Source organism: Hyla sarda, chromosome 8, assembly GCF_029499605.1.
Source record: "Hyla sarda isolate aHylSar1 chromosome 8, aHylSar1.hap1, whole genome shotgun sequence".
Taxonomy (NCBI): Eukaryota; Metazoa; Chordata; class Amphibia; order Anura; family Hylidae; genus Hyla; species Hyla sarda.
In genome coordinates, this window is record NC_079196.1 from 192,135,588 (window position 1) to 192,154,274 (window position 18,687).

Sequence of the window (18,687 nt, forward strand, 5' to 3'; positions counted from 1 at the left end):
ATCGGCTGCTGAAGTCAAGTTATTATTTTCTTTATGACAACAGTGCTCTCTGCTGACACCTCTGCTTGCCTCAGGAACTGTCCGAAGCATTAGAGGTTTGCTATGGGGATTTGCTCCTACTTTGGACAGTTCCTGAGACAAGCAGAGGTGTCAGCAGAGAGCACTGATTTCAGACAGAAAAGAACAACTCAACTTCAGCAGCTGATAACTACTGGAAAGATTAAGATTTTTTAATAGAAGTAATTTCCAAATCTGTTTCCAAAACTTTCGGGAGCCAATTTGTATATATGTGTATATATATGTGTGTATATGTATATATGTATATATATATATACATATACACACATATATACATATACACACATGTATATATGTATATATATGTATATATATATATATATATATATATATATATATATAAAGAAAAAGAAAAGTTGTTTCCTGGAATACCCCTTTAAGCATAGGAACCATCCGTGTTGTGGACAAGACTAGTCTGTACAGTGCCAGGCAGTGTACGGAATAATATATACCAACTGCGGGGGCACAGGCGACAATTTTTAGAAAGATCTTTGAACTGCTAGGGGCAGTTGTCGCAAGTTATCTGTGTAAGCGGAGACTCCGTATCATCTCGGTGCAGATGTCAAACTGGGGCATGTAAAGGAAGGAGAAATAACATAAGGCCAGGAGGGCTGTCAGCACAATATCATACGGAATAACACTTTTATAATAAAGCGTAAAAGACAATGTTTGTATACAACATAATAATGTAACTTAAAGGGGTACTCCGGTGGAAAACGTTTTATTTATTTATTTATTTTTTTTTAAATCAACTGTTGCCAGAAAGTAATTTGTAAATTACTTCTATAAAAAATTCTTAATCCTTCCAGTACTTATTAGCAGCTGTATACTGTCACGGCCACAGTGCTCTCTGCAGACACCTCTGTCCATTCTAGGAACTGTCCAGAGCAGCATATGTTTGCTATGGGGATTTTCACCTGCTCTGAACAGTTCCTGACATGGACAGAGGTGTCAGCAGAGAGCACTGTGGACGTGACAGAAAAGAAAGTCAAAAAGAAAAGAATTTCCTCTGTAGTATGCAACCGCTAATAAGTACTGGAAGGATTAAGATTTCCACCAGAGTACCCCCTTAAGGGAGCTGTACAAAATTGATTTATTTTCTCCTAAAAGCAATGGCATTCTTGTCAATGGGATGTATTCGGTATTATTGCTCAGACCCTTTTATATGAATAGAGCTAATCTGCTATGTACTCTACATTAGGGATTGACCGATATCGTTTCTTTAGGGCCGATACCGATAATCGGTGGAGGTTAGGGCCGATAGCCGATAACTTATACCGATATTCCGGTATAAGTTATCGGCTATTTATCCCCCCGCGACACCGCTGCAGATCATTGATTTAAAGCGGGCGCTTTAAATCAATGCACTGCAGTGGCTTTTGCTGAGCCATAGGCCGCCGCCGACACCACCCGCTTCTCTCCCCCGCCTGTCCGGGAGTCCTGAGACCTATCACCGCCACCCTCGCCGCACCGCACCGCGTCTAGGGGTGCCTCCAGCTGTTGCAATACTACTACTCACAGCATGTCCGGACAGCTGTTGGCTGTCCGGGCATGCTGGGAGTTGTAGTTTTGCAACAGCTGGAGGGCCTACTGTAGGTATAGTATATTATACAGACCCCTGTCCATCCCAGAACCCTGACTCACCTTCCCAGTTGCTGCAGGGACCTTCCGGGGAGGTTGATCCGGGCCATCCATCCTTCCTGTAGTGTCCGGCGGCATTCCGGGTGGAGGGTGAACCGGTCCGGGCTGTCCTTCTCCGGGGGTCCTCTTCTCCACTCCGGGCAGGCTCCGGCCTAGTAACGCTGCATAGACGCCGCTGCGTCACTAGGCCGGAGCCTATTTTAATTTTTTAAATTTTTTTCATTGACTCGGAGGGTGGGCCCGTGGGTGGGGGGTGCGACGCGGTGGGTCGGGGGGGGGGGGGGGGGGGCGGCGATCGCGGTGCGCGGGGCATTATCAGCAAGGCGATTGCCGATACCGATAATGCCCAAAATCGTGATTATCGCCCGATAGTATCGGCCATACCGATAATCGGTTGATCCCTACTATACATCTTACGGACACTGGTGGAGCGATTTTTAAAAGAGAAGACGATGACTCTTTTTCTAGTCAAAAACAAAATAGTTAAGAAAATGACAATGCAAACATGATTTATTCCATCAAAAATCCAGCGCGCGCTCTCTCTCTCTCTATTTTATATATATATATATATATATATATATATATATATATATATGTATAATGGCTGTCTGCTAGTCTCTCTCATTGGTGCTCAGTTATCTAGTAACAGTCAGTTCTCTAAATAGATGATTGTGAAAGAAAACCAGAGGACCCTGAAAAATCTTTGCAAACACCAAGACAACATAAAAGTGCTCTGCAGATTTACTTGCTCTGCCAGACTATCGGACATGGACACTGAATAGGGTCTTTATTTCAGGCGACTGACTGCTGATGACTATCATCATCTTAGTATAAGTACTTTGTTTCATCTTCAGTAAAGTGGGAATTTCCTTTTACTTTTCCCCCCCCCCAAAAAAAAGCTTCTCCAAGCGTAGAAAAAGCAATAATTCATGTCATGCCTGCCCAGATATCTTCAGGGACTTCAAAATAATACAATCTAAAACAAAAGGCTTTGGACCTGGAAACAGAGGTTCTTCTATGATGTGAAAAAGCTGCTACTTTCTTCGTTTTCTTTACTGCACTAGAAAAATATTCATCTCGTTACCAGAAGTCTGTAATGCATCACTGGAGCCAGAAGTCATAGGATGACCTCCTTTATAGGGGCTCTTTAGGTAACATCCCCTTCAAAAGGTATATTTGAAAACGATCCTGCACATGTTGAGTTGTCCTCTTCTGTCAATTGTTAATTATTATTATGCTGTCCATATATAAGAGAAAATAGTTATCTGATCTTGCCATTCTTGGCATGAACAGCTGACAAACTCATGTGTATGGCGTCTTCTCCGATGGCAGATTGAAGGATCGAGAGAATAGGCACGTTACGGTAAAAAGGATTGGCATGATTTAAGCCACTACCAGGAATCTTAAAGAGGTACTCCGCCCCTAGACATCTTATCCCCCATCGAAGGATAGGGGATAAGATGTCTGATCGCGGGGTCGCTGGAGCAGGCAGCTCTTGTCATAGCCCCGCCCCCTCAATGCAAGTCTATGGGAGGAGGCGTGTCACGCCCCCTCCATAGACTTGCATTGAGGGGGCGGTGCATGATGTCATGTGGGGGCAGGGCTATGACGTCACAAGCTCTTGGCGCCGGCTCCACCGTTCGGAACAGTTTGTTCCAAACGCTGAGCAGTGGCGTACCCCTTTAATCCATTAAATAGTGTCACAGGGGTTTCTGGGTGTTACAGTCCCATGAAACAAGAAGGATTCTCATCACCGTAAACGTAGGAATAGGAAAAAACACAAAATGAATTGGACGTGCTTCCTCAACTGGTCCCTCTGAGGACACCACATCTCACCACAACATCCTAATAGGGTTCAGCTGTTGTGTCAAAAAAGACAAAAGAATGCCCTGAAAGATCTATACAACCAGTATCTGGCTTCCAAGGAACTGCGCCAGATGAGAGTGAAATTATATATGTATCCCTTTATGTTTAGGGCACCATTAAAATAAAATTGTGAATTCATGAATGGGATTAATTTAATAGCGGTTACACTAGTTCATGTGTGTTAAAATAATATAACACAAAACATATGTATTTATTCAATGTAATAGGAGCTGACGTAAACAGGGCATTAGGCAAATCTGGGATACTGTTAAGCGGTTATGAGGACAAAGCATTTCGATACATTGGAGTGGAATACTGTCCAGGCAGGTTATTGGCAGCTATCTTCCCATGGTATAGTAGGCGGATGAAACAGAAGAGAGCAACAGCCCTAAGTAGAGGTGTATCTGGTGTCCCCTAGGAGGTACCTGGCAAAAGCGCTCTCTCCCAACTGAGTGTGCATGTGTATGTGGGCATCGGGAAAGATCGTTGTCAACTGAGAGAGCATTTGGCTTTGTCAATCATGTTGCATACTGTAGTGTTACTACTACTATTATCCCTACACAACTGCACATCACCAGCCTTGTCCATCATGTTCTTTACTGTACTATTGCTGCTGTTACTTATACTACTAGAAATGTAGAAACATGGGGACCCCCACAATATAGCATGCAGCACCCACCTGTATCTGCCCCAGTGTAATGTCACGCCCCGCCCCCTCAATGCAAGTCTATGTGAGGGGGTTGACAGTCTATGGGAGGGGCCAGAGCCGTGATGTCCCAATGCTCCGGCCCCATGATCGACAGTAATCAGACCCGGAGCGAACACGCTCCGGGGATTGATTTTAACGGGGTGCGGCGTGCAAGATCACAGGGGTCCCCAGCGGCGGGACCCCTGCGATTAGGCACCTTATCCCCTATCCTTTAGATAGGGGATAAGATGTCTAAGTGCCGGAGTACCCCTTTAATCATGTTGATTCCCTTTATGTATATCTATGCTTAATGTCCCTGACATAGGGCCTTCCCCGGATACTCACAGAGCCGACCGGAGAAAACCTGGACTTTACAACATCTTGGAGGCCGGATCTATGCAGATTACCATATTGTAACCTGGTGTTGTTAATACGTAATGACCTTTGTTTATTATTCTATGTGCTTATTTTTTCTTTACTGTCAAATATCTGTTTTAAAGAAAAATTCTTTAATAAAAACTGTTGAAAAAAATAAATAAATTAAAGTTTCAATCAAATCCCCTCTGTCTCGTCTTTCTTCTATACATGTTAAAGAGGACCTGTCATCAAGTAAATCTTTTGCAATGTTATTTCTTATGTAATGTTATGCCTAAATGCCATATACCTTCATTTAAAGAAATCAATCTTTACATCAGTTTTTTACCTTTGAAAAAGTGGCCACTAGGGGTCTCTGTTCTGTAGCGTTCAGCAGGCCCTGCATAGCCCTCGGACTTGTGCTGCTGGACTGGCACAAGTCCGAACTCCCGAAGTGCTGGGGGGGGGGCAGGACATGAGCGCGCTCTGCATATCTCTCGCTCCCTGCCTGTCAATCATGCAGGAGGGAGCGAGCGCTGTGCAGCAGAAAAAGCTCACAGGCAGTGAGCGGATTGTATAAAGGCATAACTGAAGAAATATTGGGCAAAATTACAAAATTTAAATAATCCCTCTTTACTTGGTGGCAGGTAGTCTTTAAGGTCCTTTAACCTTTCCTGGTAAGTTTTATCCTGCAACCCATAGACTAGTTTAGCAAATCTTCTCTGAACTCACTCTAAAATATCTATATCCTTCTAGAGATATGGGCCGGCATTCATCGTTGTAGGTGAAGTATTTTTCTACACTTTTTTTGTGTGCTGGTAATGTGTAGGAGCACCAAATTTATTAAATGGTCACAGAGCAACTGATACATTTTGTGCAGGTCACATCTTCTGAAATTTCTCTGTTGACATACACCAAAAAGCTAAGTCTGAGCTGGTGTAGTTTTAGAGACTTTTCAGTGGCTTTGCGCCTCATAAAAACCTTCCATACCATGTGTATTGCCAAAATCTGTGAATTGCAACTCAAAATCAGCAGAAATGTGTAAACCAAAAGGCGCAAAAAAAAGGTGCAAATAAACCCTGCTTGCACCCTTTTTGCGCCTTTTCTATACACAAAAAATAGTCTAAAGACAATGATATATGTCGGGCATGGTCTTCAGTAGTGCGCAGTACTACTACTACCCTTACACAGGTGAACATATCCGCCTTGGCTATCATGTTCCATACTATACTACAGCTACTACCACCGATACCCCTACACAACCGCACATCTCCAGCCTTGTCTATCATGTTCTATACTGTATAACCAATACTACCCCAACACAGCCATGCAACTCCCACCTGGTCCATCATGTTCCATACTCTACTACTACTAGGGATGTAAGAAAAAATCGATTCTCGCGATAATCGCGATTTTTCATTTGCCGATACAGAATCGATTCAAAATATTTTTGAATCGATTCTTTTAGGGATGTGGAATTTTTAATAAAACGCACTTTATCTTACCTGCCAACGAGCCCGCGGAGCTCCGGTACAGGTGTTGGGTCCCCGGGCTGTATTCTTCTTACTTCCTGTTAGTCCGGCACGTCACATGGAGCTTCAGCCTATCACCAGCGGAGGCGGGACATCGCTGCGGCCAGTGATAGGCTGAAGCTCCATGTGACGTGCCGGACTAACAGGAAGTAAGAAGAATACAGCCCGGGGACCCAACACCTGTACCGGAGCTCCGGGGGCTCGTTGGCACGTAAGATAAAGTGCGTTTTATTTTATTTTGCAGCACCGGAGTACTAGATCGCCGCTGTCAAAGCTGACAGCGGCGTCTATTGGGATCTATGAATGCTCCCAGGTGGGCGATATATCGCGATGTATCGCCACCTAGACGGTATCGCGATATATCGCGATATATCGAATCGCCACACTGGTATCGCGATTCGAATCGAATCGCCAAATTCTTGGCGATTCACACCCCTAACTACTACTATTACCCCTACACAGCCGTACATATGCTACCTTGTCCATCATGTTCCATACTGTACTATTACTACTACCCTTACACAGCTGCACATCTCCTGCCTTGTTTGTCATGCCCTATACTATACTACTGCCACTACTACACAGATGCGCATCTCCTGCCTTGTTCATCATGTTCCATACTGTACTACTAATACAACTACCCTACAAAGTCACATCTCCTGCCTTGTTCATCATGTTCCATACTGTACTACTAATACAACTACCCTACACAGTCACATCTCCTGCCTTGTTCATCATGTTCCATACTGTACTACTAATACTACTACCCTACACAGTCATATCTCTTGCCTTGTCCATCATGTTCCATACTGCACTGCTTCTACTATTACTACTAGCCCTACACATCTGCACATCTACTGTCTTGTCCATCATGTTCCATACTGTACTATTAATACTACTACTACTACCAGCCCTACACAGAGTCACATCTCTTGCCTTGTCCATCATGTTTCATACTATACTGCCTCTAATACTTCTACAACGCAACCTACACAGCCGCACAACTCCTGCCTTGTCCATCATGCACCATATTGCACTGCTTCTACTACTACTACTACTACTACTACTACTATCCCTACACAGCTGCACATCTTCTGCCTTGACCATCATGCTCCATACTGTACTCCTAATACTACTATGTACTACTACCACCCCTACACAGCTCCATATCTCCAGCCTTGTCCATCATATTTCATACTGTACTTCTACTCCTACAACCACTACTACTACTACCCTACACAGCCACACATCAATTGCCTTGTTCACCGTGTTCCATACTGTACTACTACTACTCCCACAACCACTACCACCCTACACAGCCACACATCACTTGCCTTGTTCACCGTGTTCCATACTGTACTACTACTACTCCCACCCTACACAGCCACACATCACTTGCCTTGTTCACCGTGTTCCATACTGTACTACTACTACTCCCACAACAACTACCACCCTACACAGCCACACATCCCTTGCCTTGTTCACCGTGTTCCATACTGTACTACTACTACTCCCACAACAACTACCACCCTACACAGCCACACATCCCTTGCCTTGTTCACAGTGTTCCATACTGTACTACTACTACTCCCACAACCACTAGCACCCTACACAGCCACACATCCATTGCCTTATTCATCATGTTCCATACTTTGCTGCTGCAGCTGAGAACCCAATCCTGCACAGGATACCTATTAAAAATATGAAACCTTAGAGACCTAAGGGTGTCATACAAGACTTTTCAGGCCAGTCTGGGCACTTTATTCAGTTGATCTCGAACCTGACAGTCAATTCTAACAAATTAGACCTAAAAATGAATTCCTGGCATTCACTAACATCTATCTGTGACGCTCCGTCCAGCAGTGGACAGTAAATGGTTTCAGTCTCTATTCACTCTCTCTCCCTCTAAAACAAGTCTGACCACAAGATCAGTGCTCCTCGAGAAAAGGACTGTGACCAATACTGCGCCCCTCCTTTGCTTCACCTCTGCAAACCCACTGTATGAAAATAAGAGAGCATGGGACTCCCCCACCCCTCTGGTGAGAGGAGTAACAGAGCGTAGGCAGGGTGCCAGTCAGCATGACCACAGTGTGCATTGACTCTGTTTAATGAAAGCCAGGAAAGAACACATTACACAGTGTTTCTTTAGAGAGCCAGCTAGCCTTCAGTGATTGCAATCAATAAAAACACTCCGCAAGGGGCCCACAGGGGGAGAGAACGAGAGACACAGATTGAGAGAGAGAGAGAGAGAGAGCACGAGAGAGATCTCTGCTGAGTTTGCCTGACACTCTCTCCCTTCCCCCTACAACAAAAACAAGTGGAACTTTAGAAGTCAGAAGACAAGCTGGTCTCCTTTCAAAAGACAGAACAGCTCTGCTTTCCCCCTCACATAGGTCCACACGAGCTGCGGGGCTGAGCTCAGGATTTGAAACTTCCAACAAGTGCAGCATCCACCACACGTCCTCTTCCCAGAAACGGAGGCGACGAGAGGAAGAAGCCATGGGATGGGATCCAGAGAAACAATTACAGGATGGGTAATACTGGAACTCCCGGCTGTCCAAGAAACAAGGTGATCTATCGGTGTTTACCAGAAGCGGTGCCCATTCACTGTCAAGAGGCTGCATGTGCCAGGAGGCTGCTGTGTAAAGGTAAGCAGAATATACAAGTCAATAGTCATATTTGAAGTCCAGGGTGTTCACTATAGTCCTTGTATGAATATTGTGTCACTGTAACGCTGCTTGAGAAGTTGTCCTTAAAATGACACATGACACCGAATCTGAAACCAATTACGTAACTGTTCTTCACGTGTGACAACATTACCTCCGGTCAACCCTACTGTCCATTGGTGTATCATAGTTACATAGTTTGTAAGGTTGAAAAAAAAAGATCCATCCAGTTCCATCTATATCCCTTCTGTACTGTGTTGATCCAGAGGAAGGCAAAATCATGCGATTAATGGAAGTCTTGTCGCAATACATGCTGGTTACAGTGTTCAAATCGGGCATTAAAGATTCACCTTTTTCGTCACCTGTGTATGACAAATAATTGGATTCGGTAGAGATCTCTAGAATGTGCCAGGGATGCGGCGAACGCACTTATGTCACATGGACAACCAAAACAAACATTCCAAGCCGCGCGTACAACGGGATGTAGTGAATATTCAGGAAACCTCCCAGGGCCTGCAGCTGCTGCGTAATCAGTACCACAATTCCTCAGAGAAGCAGGTCTTGCTGATATTCGTAGTACCTTCGGCAAGTATTTGCCTATTTCTTTCACATTTATTGTACTTGCGTTTTTGTTTATGATTTGCATTTTAACCCCTTATTACAGGTACCGTACCCTGCAATCTAGGGCACTCTCTAAAAAGGAAATAAATAAAATAGATTGCACCAATCCCGATATGGTCTGCAAAAGTATAAACAATACTCAGTGAGGAGACCATAAGCTCAAAACAATTCATAGGCGCTGTATGAAAAGTTTGGAGCTTATGGTCTCCTCACTTAAGAGTATTGTTGGTATTTTTGAAGACTATATTGAATCAGATACATTCTATTTTGGAAATTTTGCACCAATAAGAACATACTGCATTAGTCTATAAACTCCTATTACAGTGCAGCTACTCTGAGGGAGGTTGAAAATTAAACCCTTATTTTGAGGGTTTGGAAAAAATTAATTAACCCTTTTCAAAACTTTTTTTTTTTTTTTTTTTTTATTAACTTCTCACTGTATCTCTAGTTGAAATGAAGGCGCCGCTTGCCTGAAGAATGTGAGCTGGGCTGTTTGCACTGCGTTGTGTGTGTATAGCTTCAGTTTCATGCTCCAGGGGGTGGGGAGGATGGCCGATGACATGAATGCACATTGACTAAGTTCTCAATGTCACTAGTGTGGGGTTGTAAGTGCCCTCCCTTGAGTGGGAAGGAACAGTAAGACAAGTAGGTCCTCTCCTTGTTATTGTAAGAGTGCGTAGAAGATGGGGGGGGGGGGGAGAAAAGACAAAAAAGGCCAAATTTCTCAGAGGCTGTATTCATTTTGAGAGCCTGCCAGATTCTAATGCTTTACACATGCTTACACTAGAAATACTCTGGAGCCTTTCCTCCATTCTTAAATTACACGGCCTTGCATGCAAAACATACTGTAAGGGAATGATAATAGTCACTAAGCACACATAGTAGTGTTTATGTACAAAGACCTTTCAAAGAGTTTTCTAGGAGTTGAACAATGACGGTCTATCTTTAGCTATCAATGTTTGATCATCGGGGGGGTTGATCTCTTCTATCTCAAGTGATCAGCACAATAAAGGGGCCATACACCTTCTTTGCCAGGAAGCACTATGGTCAAATTCATTGTGTTGATCAGAGTCCCGGAATTCAGCCTCTCAACAATCAAAATGTTGATGGCCTACATGTTGAAGTCTTGGGGGAACCTCTTCTAATTGTCCAACAGTCCAGAATATCTACAAATACGTTATTTTTATCAGTTTCCACAGTAAGGGGTGGTCGAATGAGTGAACAAGTCTTATTGCCAGCAACCTGGGCAAAACGCACCGTGATACATAGATGGCTTGAGTCCTACATAAAGACTTTCAATTCTTGCTCCTAGCCAAGTCTCTCTAGTCGGAAACCCTACTTTGATATCCCCGTGCCTGAATGGGGTTTTCTTCAGGAGATAAAGTCTTTAAATACATTTAACTTCATCTAAGTATGCACAAAACACCAACACACATCCAGATGCATGGGCTGAATTCCCACCTCAGGGAATAATTCCACTTCTACACCTCACAAGACTTGACCATTTGTTGCCCCCTACCATAGTGACTTTGACTGTAAAATTTCCCATGGGTTTGGACAGTTGCTTGAATTCCTGCAGGTCCTTTTACACTTGGAATTTGCTGTTTACTCAGTGACCATGAAGGAACATAATATGAATTCCTCAGCTGCTTTACTGTCGTTGTACCGTACATGCTATCCTGCTGACAACGCAGGGAAATAGCCGGATTAAAGATGGTGTGCTAAGCTCCGGTCTGCTATAGTCATAGAGTGCCAGGTATGGGACTTACATCACATAGTGACCTGGAAATGGAAACCTCATGTGCTTTATTCAAAAAAGAGCTCTTCCAAAAATATAAAGAGGAAATAAAATCATTCGGAATTGTTCCCTGAAGTCTTCACACGTTGTGTCGGCATAGCAACACCTGCTTCCTCCAGTACACAAATATATACGGGGCTGGTTACTGTACATCTGGGGCGAATGTTCTAAAACAGCTTTATGGCACGACGTCATTCTCTTTTTTGCTTTTAATAGAATGAGGCCCTTCCAGCTTGTGAGCTGTGCTAACCCTAGGCCAAAGCGGGACTCCATGATGCATACCATACTTCGCATTCTCACATGTTACTGAAGTAGTTAGAGTAAGGTTGGTGCCCACGTAATATGATGAGAGGTAAACTTGTTAACCATTTCTGCCTCATCCAGCTGTGGGCAAATGTAAAGTAGAATTCTCATAGAAATAGAGTTACACAATGGGGAAGATTCACTATTAAACTAAACCACAGGCGCAAGAGCACCATCAATACTAGTACTCCCACTTGAAAAGTGCTACTAAAACTTACATCTTAAAAAGGGTTACTCTGCCCCTAGGCATCTTATCCCCTAACCACAGTATACGCATAAGTGTCTGAGCGCTGGGGGGTCCAACCAATGGGACCCCCTGCGATCTTCTGCACGGCGCCCCAGTAATCCGCATGCAAGGAGCGATCTCCGCACCATCTAGATCACTAGTGACTGCAGCCAGATGTGGCCATCACACCCCCCACCATATATCTCTAGGGGAGATTTGGAGATAAATGAACATTGTATCTCCATCTCTCCTATAGACAGCTTATCCCCAATACTTTGGATAAGGAATAAAAGGTAAGCCTTTAATGTAAGCCCTAAAATAAATCAATATGTAATACCGCAATTTTTTTTACATATGAGTCTAGGTAGCTCTATTTTTGATCTAAGTAGTCCTCTTTATGAATCAGAATGCTCAGTTTTCAGGCTTAAAGCAGTAAATGCCAGTGAGTAGAAAGATTAAAAAAAAAAAAAAAAGATTTGGAATCAGGGTCTTTTATCCTATTTACTAATGACTCTATTGAGATGCATGGAGGGGGCATGTCCACCACAGCTCCGTGAGAGGTGGCTGCTCTGTACATGGGGAGAGCTGGGGCACCGGGCAGGAGATCAGGCACTTATCCCCCGCAATCAGGCACTTATCCCATATCCTGTGGATGTGGTATAAGTTATTAAGTACAAGTGTTCCCCTTTAATGCCCAAAATATAAATGATACATATAGGAAAAATGAAAAAAATAAATGGAGGAAATACCCATTACAATCATTTTATTTCTTTAAAAAAAAATTTAAATAAAAATAAGCACTGGGATTTGATTTGTCAGCACTAAAATTTTATATAACATGTTATAAATCTTCCCTCACATCTTTCCTATTTCTCTCAAAGTCTTGTATTCATTTAGGAGGAATTCTGAGTTTTACTCTATGTGATCTGTGCTTGCTCATGCATCTTGAATGGATGCCAGGGGAAACTCAAACTTGAGAGTTTTCCAAAGAAAATCATTTTTTTTCCTCCTTTTCTTAAACATATAAAGTTCATAAAAATGTAGTGGAATTTACACCAAGGTTAATTGCAAAAGAAAACTGATTTGTGAAACACCAGGGATTACGCTTCATAAGGAAGAATGGGAGGATAACCTGGCTATTATGTATGATCAGCATGCAGCATCCATCATTCAGACACTGTATATATTAAGGAGGGCCAGATGGACTAAAACATTTCATACAAGACCATTCTGTAGCCTCCAGCATGAAGAGTATAGTCATAGGAATAATTACTAGATTCTACAAGTATAATGTCCTTCAAGAGTTGGTAGCTTGGTACGGTAGAATTTCTTAGGACTGGGTCTTGGGGAAAAAAAACCCTATATAAAAGAAGTTTCTTCCTCCTACAATAGCAGTGAGATAAATGGTTGAATGTATGGATGAGCTAGTTAGTTGGTTGGTCTTGGATGAATAGATGAATTGTTTAGTTGGTGGGTGGATGCACGTGGAGAAGTCAGATGGTTGGTTAGTGAATGGATGGGTGGGTGGTTAAATGGATATGTGGGTGGATTGATGGTGGGTTAGATGGGTCTCCAGTGGCAGAAACTTAGGGATGGCAATAGCAGAAACAATTACAGATATAAAAAAAAAATGTATGTATGATCAGAAGCTCTATGGTATTCCTGAAATTTGCAGACAATGGGACAGAAAACCACAACAAGCAAAATAAATGTTCTGTAGATGGAACCAGTCATCACTTTTATGCCGCCTGAAATACAGGTCATCGATACATTCCCTGTTGGCTTCTGCCTGACACACTAGCCTTTACCGATAGATCTTTCCCTATACGTATACATGGAGTGATATATCAATTAGGGCTTGTAATGCAGGCAGAAGCCACCAGAGATCTCCCAAATGACCCGTGGTTCTGGAACGTGAAGGCAGGTTCCTTTAAAGGTATATCCAAGGAAATTCTTTCTACAATAGATACATATCAAAAGATCACACTAGCAAAGTCAATTATCTTGGACAACTACCTATTTACAGAACAATAGGGAACTGTCGAATCTCAAATCCTTTCCATGCTGGTGAGAATGTACTAAAAGGGGTACTCCGCTGCCACAGCGTTCTGAACATTTTGTGCCGAACGTTGGGAGCGGGCGGCGGGGATCATGACGTCACAACCACGCCCCTTGTGATGTCACCCCACGCCCCCTAAATGCAAGTCTATGGTAAAGGGCGTGTCGGCAGCTACACCCCCTCCCATAGACTTGCATTGAGGGGGTGTGGCGTGACGTCACGAGGAACGCCGCTGCCCTCACCCGTCGTTCGTTTAGAACAGAGATCACGGGGGTCCCAGCTATCTTTTGGATAGGGGATATGATGTCTAGGGGCAGAGTACCCCTTTTAAAAATGTTTAAGCCCTTTGTAGAAATCACAGATCATAAGCTATATCAATGGGTTCTTCTGATCTCAGAAGATTATTTGAAGACAAACTAAGAATAAAACCGTATATATCTAACTGTACTTAAATGGGGTATTTAGGACCAAAAATGGTGAACGTGGCTAAAAATAAGTTAAATAAAAATAGGTCCTAACAGCCCTCTACTGTACACTATTTGTACTCTGGTGGTATGTGGACATGGCATTCAAAACATGGTGTGATCAAAGCCTTTATTGCGGGAACATCAAAGTAGAACTCCAAAGTTACTTAACCCTATGGTTAAGATAAGGTCAAGATAAGTTCCCCAAACACTTTTCTTACTGCTGCATCTAAGCCTGAAGCCTATCAAGTCCATATTTATACCCTTGTAACATTAAAGCTAAAGCTTGGTAGATATTCATTGATGGAAAGATGGACAAAAACATATTTTTAACATTTTACTGACACAGCATGATGGAAAACTGGTGGGAATACAGAGAAGAGTCTGAGTAGATGCTTTCATTGGACTCATGCTGTGGAAAGACAGAAGCAGAGTCTTTAATGTAATCCTTTGATCACTTAAAACAACTTCTACCCACAAAACCCATATATTTAAGTAAAGAACGAACACTTGGTTTACAGTAAAGGCTTTTGGCTTTCTGTGCCAAAGGCAAATTTTAATGAAAGGGGATGCGTGGGTTCTTGAAAAATAATCTTGTTGAAGAATAACTAAAATAAATGAGTTTTGTAAGTTAAGGGACCACCAAACCAAATGAGCAGCCTTATATAAAGGAGCTGCTCACAACATTCCCATATTGCACCTACCAATAATTTAAGTCCCAAGAGGGTCGCTTATGGGTTAAGAAAAAACCTGTTGGGCAATGCATTTCTATGCCTTAACAACCCTAATGCGATCATTTATTTATATACAATATTACAAACCAGCTTAGGCCTTGTTCACTGTGTTGAGGATCCACTAGAAGACTTCATCCCAGATTGCAAAAAAAAAAAAAATGCAGGATGAGATGGCAAAATACAAGAAATCAAGACAAAAACTTATAGGGCCCCATGACTATAATGGGGTCCGACTGGTACCATCCGACTCCAAAATATAAGGGATCCAACACCGACACTATTTCTGTTCTGCTCCAATGATGGTCCAGAAAACAGAAATAATGTAATGCAATGGATGAAGAGGTGAATTTATAGGGAGGTAGTCCTGCATTGTGCGAGATCAAGAAAGTCCACAGAAGAAATGTACCTGGGTAAGGAAAAGCCATAGCGTACAAACTAGTGCAGATAAAAAGTGGAGTAGATAATATCAACCATTCAGAACAATGCTCTCTAAAATTACTTGAAACATACAAAAGTTATTAAAAAAAAATTATCTGATCATGAAAATTAGTAACTGCTTGTGAAATGTGGTTCAACATAATCATTAAAAAACGAAAACTGGCCTGAACAAAAATGAACTGAACTTAAAGGGGTACTCCGCACCCCTAGACATCCAAAGGATAGAGGTTAAGATGTCAGATCGCCAGGGTCCCCGCTGTTGGGGACCCCCGGGATCGCCGCTGCTGCACCTACCTTTACGTCTTCCACCTCACACCGGCAACGCTGGAGGCTTCGGATACCGACCACAATGGCTGACGAGCGTGACGTCACGACTCCGCCCCATGTGATGTAACGCCCCGCCCCCTCAATGCAAGTCTATGGGGGGGGCGTGATGGACCTCCAATAGACTTGCATTGAGGGGGCGGGGCATGACATCACACGTGGCGGAGTCGTGACGTCACGCTCGTCCGCCATTGTGGTCGGGATCCGAAGCCTCCAGCTTTGCCGGTGTGAGGTGGAAGATGTACAGGTGGGTGCAGCGGCGGCGATCCCGGGGTCCCCAGCAGCAGGACCCCGGCGATCTGACATCTTATAGCCTATTCTTTGGATAGGGGATAAGATGTCTTGGGGTGCGGAGTACCCCTTTAAGTTCAGTTAATTTTTGTTCAGGCCAGTTTTCGTTTTTAATGATTATGTTGAACCACATTTCACAAGCCGTTACTAATTTTCATGATCAGATAAATTCTTTGAAGGCTTCAGTTTTGCATCTGCGAACACAGGATGATGTGACTTACAAAAAAGTTTTGTCTGGGAGATCCAAAGTTTGGAGACCACAGCTTTACACATTAGAAAGTCAGCTGAACATGTAGATTTGGGCAAAACCAGCCATCTGTTATTGTGTAGGGGGGCTTCTGACTCTTTTCCGATAGATGGCCAGGAAGAAAATGATGTGGCCAAGTTGGATTTCAACGTCCCAATCAATCTCAGAGAAATAAGCCGCTACCAGAGGAATCTGGCAGCGGCGAACATCTCCTTTCTTCACTTGGGACAGATGAACACTCAGCAGAGCTGAACGTCCATGTGTATGGAGGGATTGGGAGAGAGAGACGACTGCTAAAAGACCGTTTGGCCTACAGCTGTCTATGTTTATGGGTACCCCCTAGGACTCGTTCACAGTATGAAATCTCCACCCAGAGATATTCTGAGCAGGGATTTCTTCTGTAGCAGGCGCTGGCAGAACAAGCTGGCGCTAGGACCAATTAATAATGCCCCATCTCCATAGACTACAATGCATTACCAACTGTTTTTTACTGGGCTTAGGACTTTCTGCCAGCATGGAAATTCTGTAATATGAATGCTGCAGCAGAATCCCATTGAGAACAATGGGAGGCTGCTGCAACATATCTTCCGCAGAGAAACTCTGCAGCGGACATCCACTCGGAAAATATCTAGTGTGAATTTGATCTCTAGTGTGACTGACACACTAGACCAGTGCTTTCCCAACCAGGGTGCCTCCAGTTGTTGCAAAACTACAACTCCAAGCATTCCCGGAGTTGTAGTTTTGCAACAGCTGGAGGCGCCCTGGTTGGGAAACCCTGCACTAGACAGATTACAAGGCTAAGATAAGATATAACTCTGCATACTGAAAGTTTTTTCTTAAAGGGGTACTCCGGTGCCAGAAAGTTGAAGAGATTTGTAAATTACTTCTATTAAAAAATCTTTACTCTTCCAGTAGTTTTTAGCAGCTGTATGCTACGGAGGAAATTCTTTTCTTTTTTAATTTCTTTTTTGTCTTGTCCACAGTGCTCTCTGATGACACCTATGTCCATGTCAGGAACTGCCCAGAGCAGTATAGGTTTGCTATGGGGATTTTCCTCCTGCTCTGGACAGTTCCTGATACGGGCATCAGGTGTCAGCAGAGAGCACTGTGGACAAGACAAAAAAAAGAAAAGAGAATTTCCTCTGTAGCATACAGCTGCTAAAAAGTACTGGAAGCGTAAAGATTTTTTTTTTAGAAGTAATTTACAAATCTGTTTAACTTTTTGGCACCAGTTCATTAAAAAAAAAAAAAAAAAAAGTTTTCCACCAGAGTACCCCTTTAAAGGTGTTGCTATGTCAATAGAAAAAAAAAAAAAGGCATTTTTTTTCTTTTCTTAAGACAGTGTCCCCTCTTCTATGGTTTGTATCAGGTACTGCAGTTCAGTCCTACTTCACTTGTCACAGACCAGCCAATGCAATACATTAGAAAAGTCGGAGATCCGCTTTACGTGAAGCGCGTAGCTGATTCTCCCATTGTATTCTATGGACCTGCTGTAAAGGTAGGATTGCTTGCTCATCTCCGTGTGCTGCTTGTACCTTCGCTGTGACCACAGGGAAGGAGAGTGAGGAATAACATCATTTATTTTTCCGTACAAAGCAGATGTTTCAACCCAGCTGAACAAGCAATCAAACAATCTATTTTGTGACCCTAATACAATATACACACTCCGAACGCTGTGTTTTCCCCTAAGGCTCCTCTGTCAACACTTGCTTCGGTTTATTTAGAGAGCGATTCTCTATTGGCCTGCCAGTTCCCCGGCTGTGATGCAAAACTGAGAAGCAAGAAGTCTTTAAATTCAAGGCAATTTATTATCTCATGCGCGAACAAGAAGAGTCCTAGACGCTACTACTGTATACAGAGCAAACAAGCGGTGCGTTCCAGCAGGCTTTCTACAAATGATGAGGTCAAATCCTGTTAAATGTTATGGGGGCTAAGTGATCTTGTCCACAATCCCGATATGTTGTTCTTTGTGAAAGGACGATGCTTGAACACTGCTTGAATTTGCTAAGCTGGCCAAACACATCAGAAACGTTTCGAGGGAACCTTCCGATTTCCAGACCACCTGACCATCTAACGTGTATGAGGGTCTCCTGACAGCAGATGTTGGGGAAGAAAAGAATTAGGCATGTTGCATTTCCCATGTCCGATGGGGAGATTACTGGAATACAAATGGAGAAAAAAAAACCTTGCCAGCAGGCGCTCAGAGGTCCATAGGAGGAATCACAATTGTCATGCGGGTAAAGTATAGGCAACTCTATGATGTACTATGTCAATCTGAAGAAGGGGTAGTGTGTACCCCAAAACGCGTCATTGTTCTACATCAATAAAGTTGCCTATACTTTATCCACGTGACTCAA

General features: G+C 43.2%; 2 protein-coding genes across 2 annotated transcripts in view; one reads left to right on the plus strand and one right to left on the minus strand.

Annotated features, from left to right (window-relative positions):
• C8H7orf50 (chromosome 8 C7orf50 homolog) overlaps nt 1-18,687 on the minus strand; it is a 273,243-nt gene that overhangs the window by 57,333 nt on the left and 197,223 nt on the right. The window lies entirely within an intron of this gene.
• Nucleotides 8,243-18,687, plus strand: part of GPR146 (G protein-coupled receptor 146) — a 43,714-nt gene continuing 33,269 nt past the window's right edge. Inside the window, exon 1 of the mRNA XM_056536529.1 lies at nt 8,243-8,807. The gene's annotated coding sequence lies outside the window, so the exon portion shown is untranslated. The remainder of the gene's footprint in view (nt 8,808-18,687) is intronic.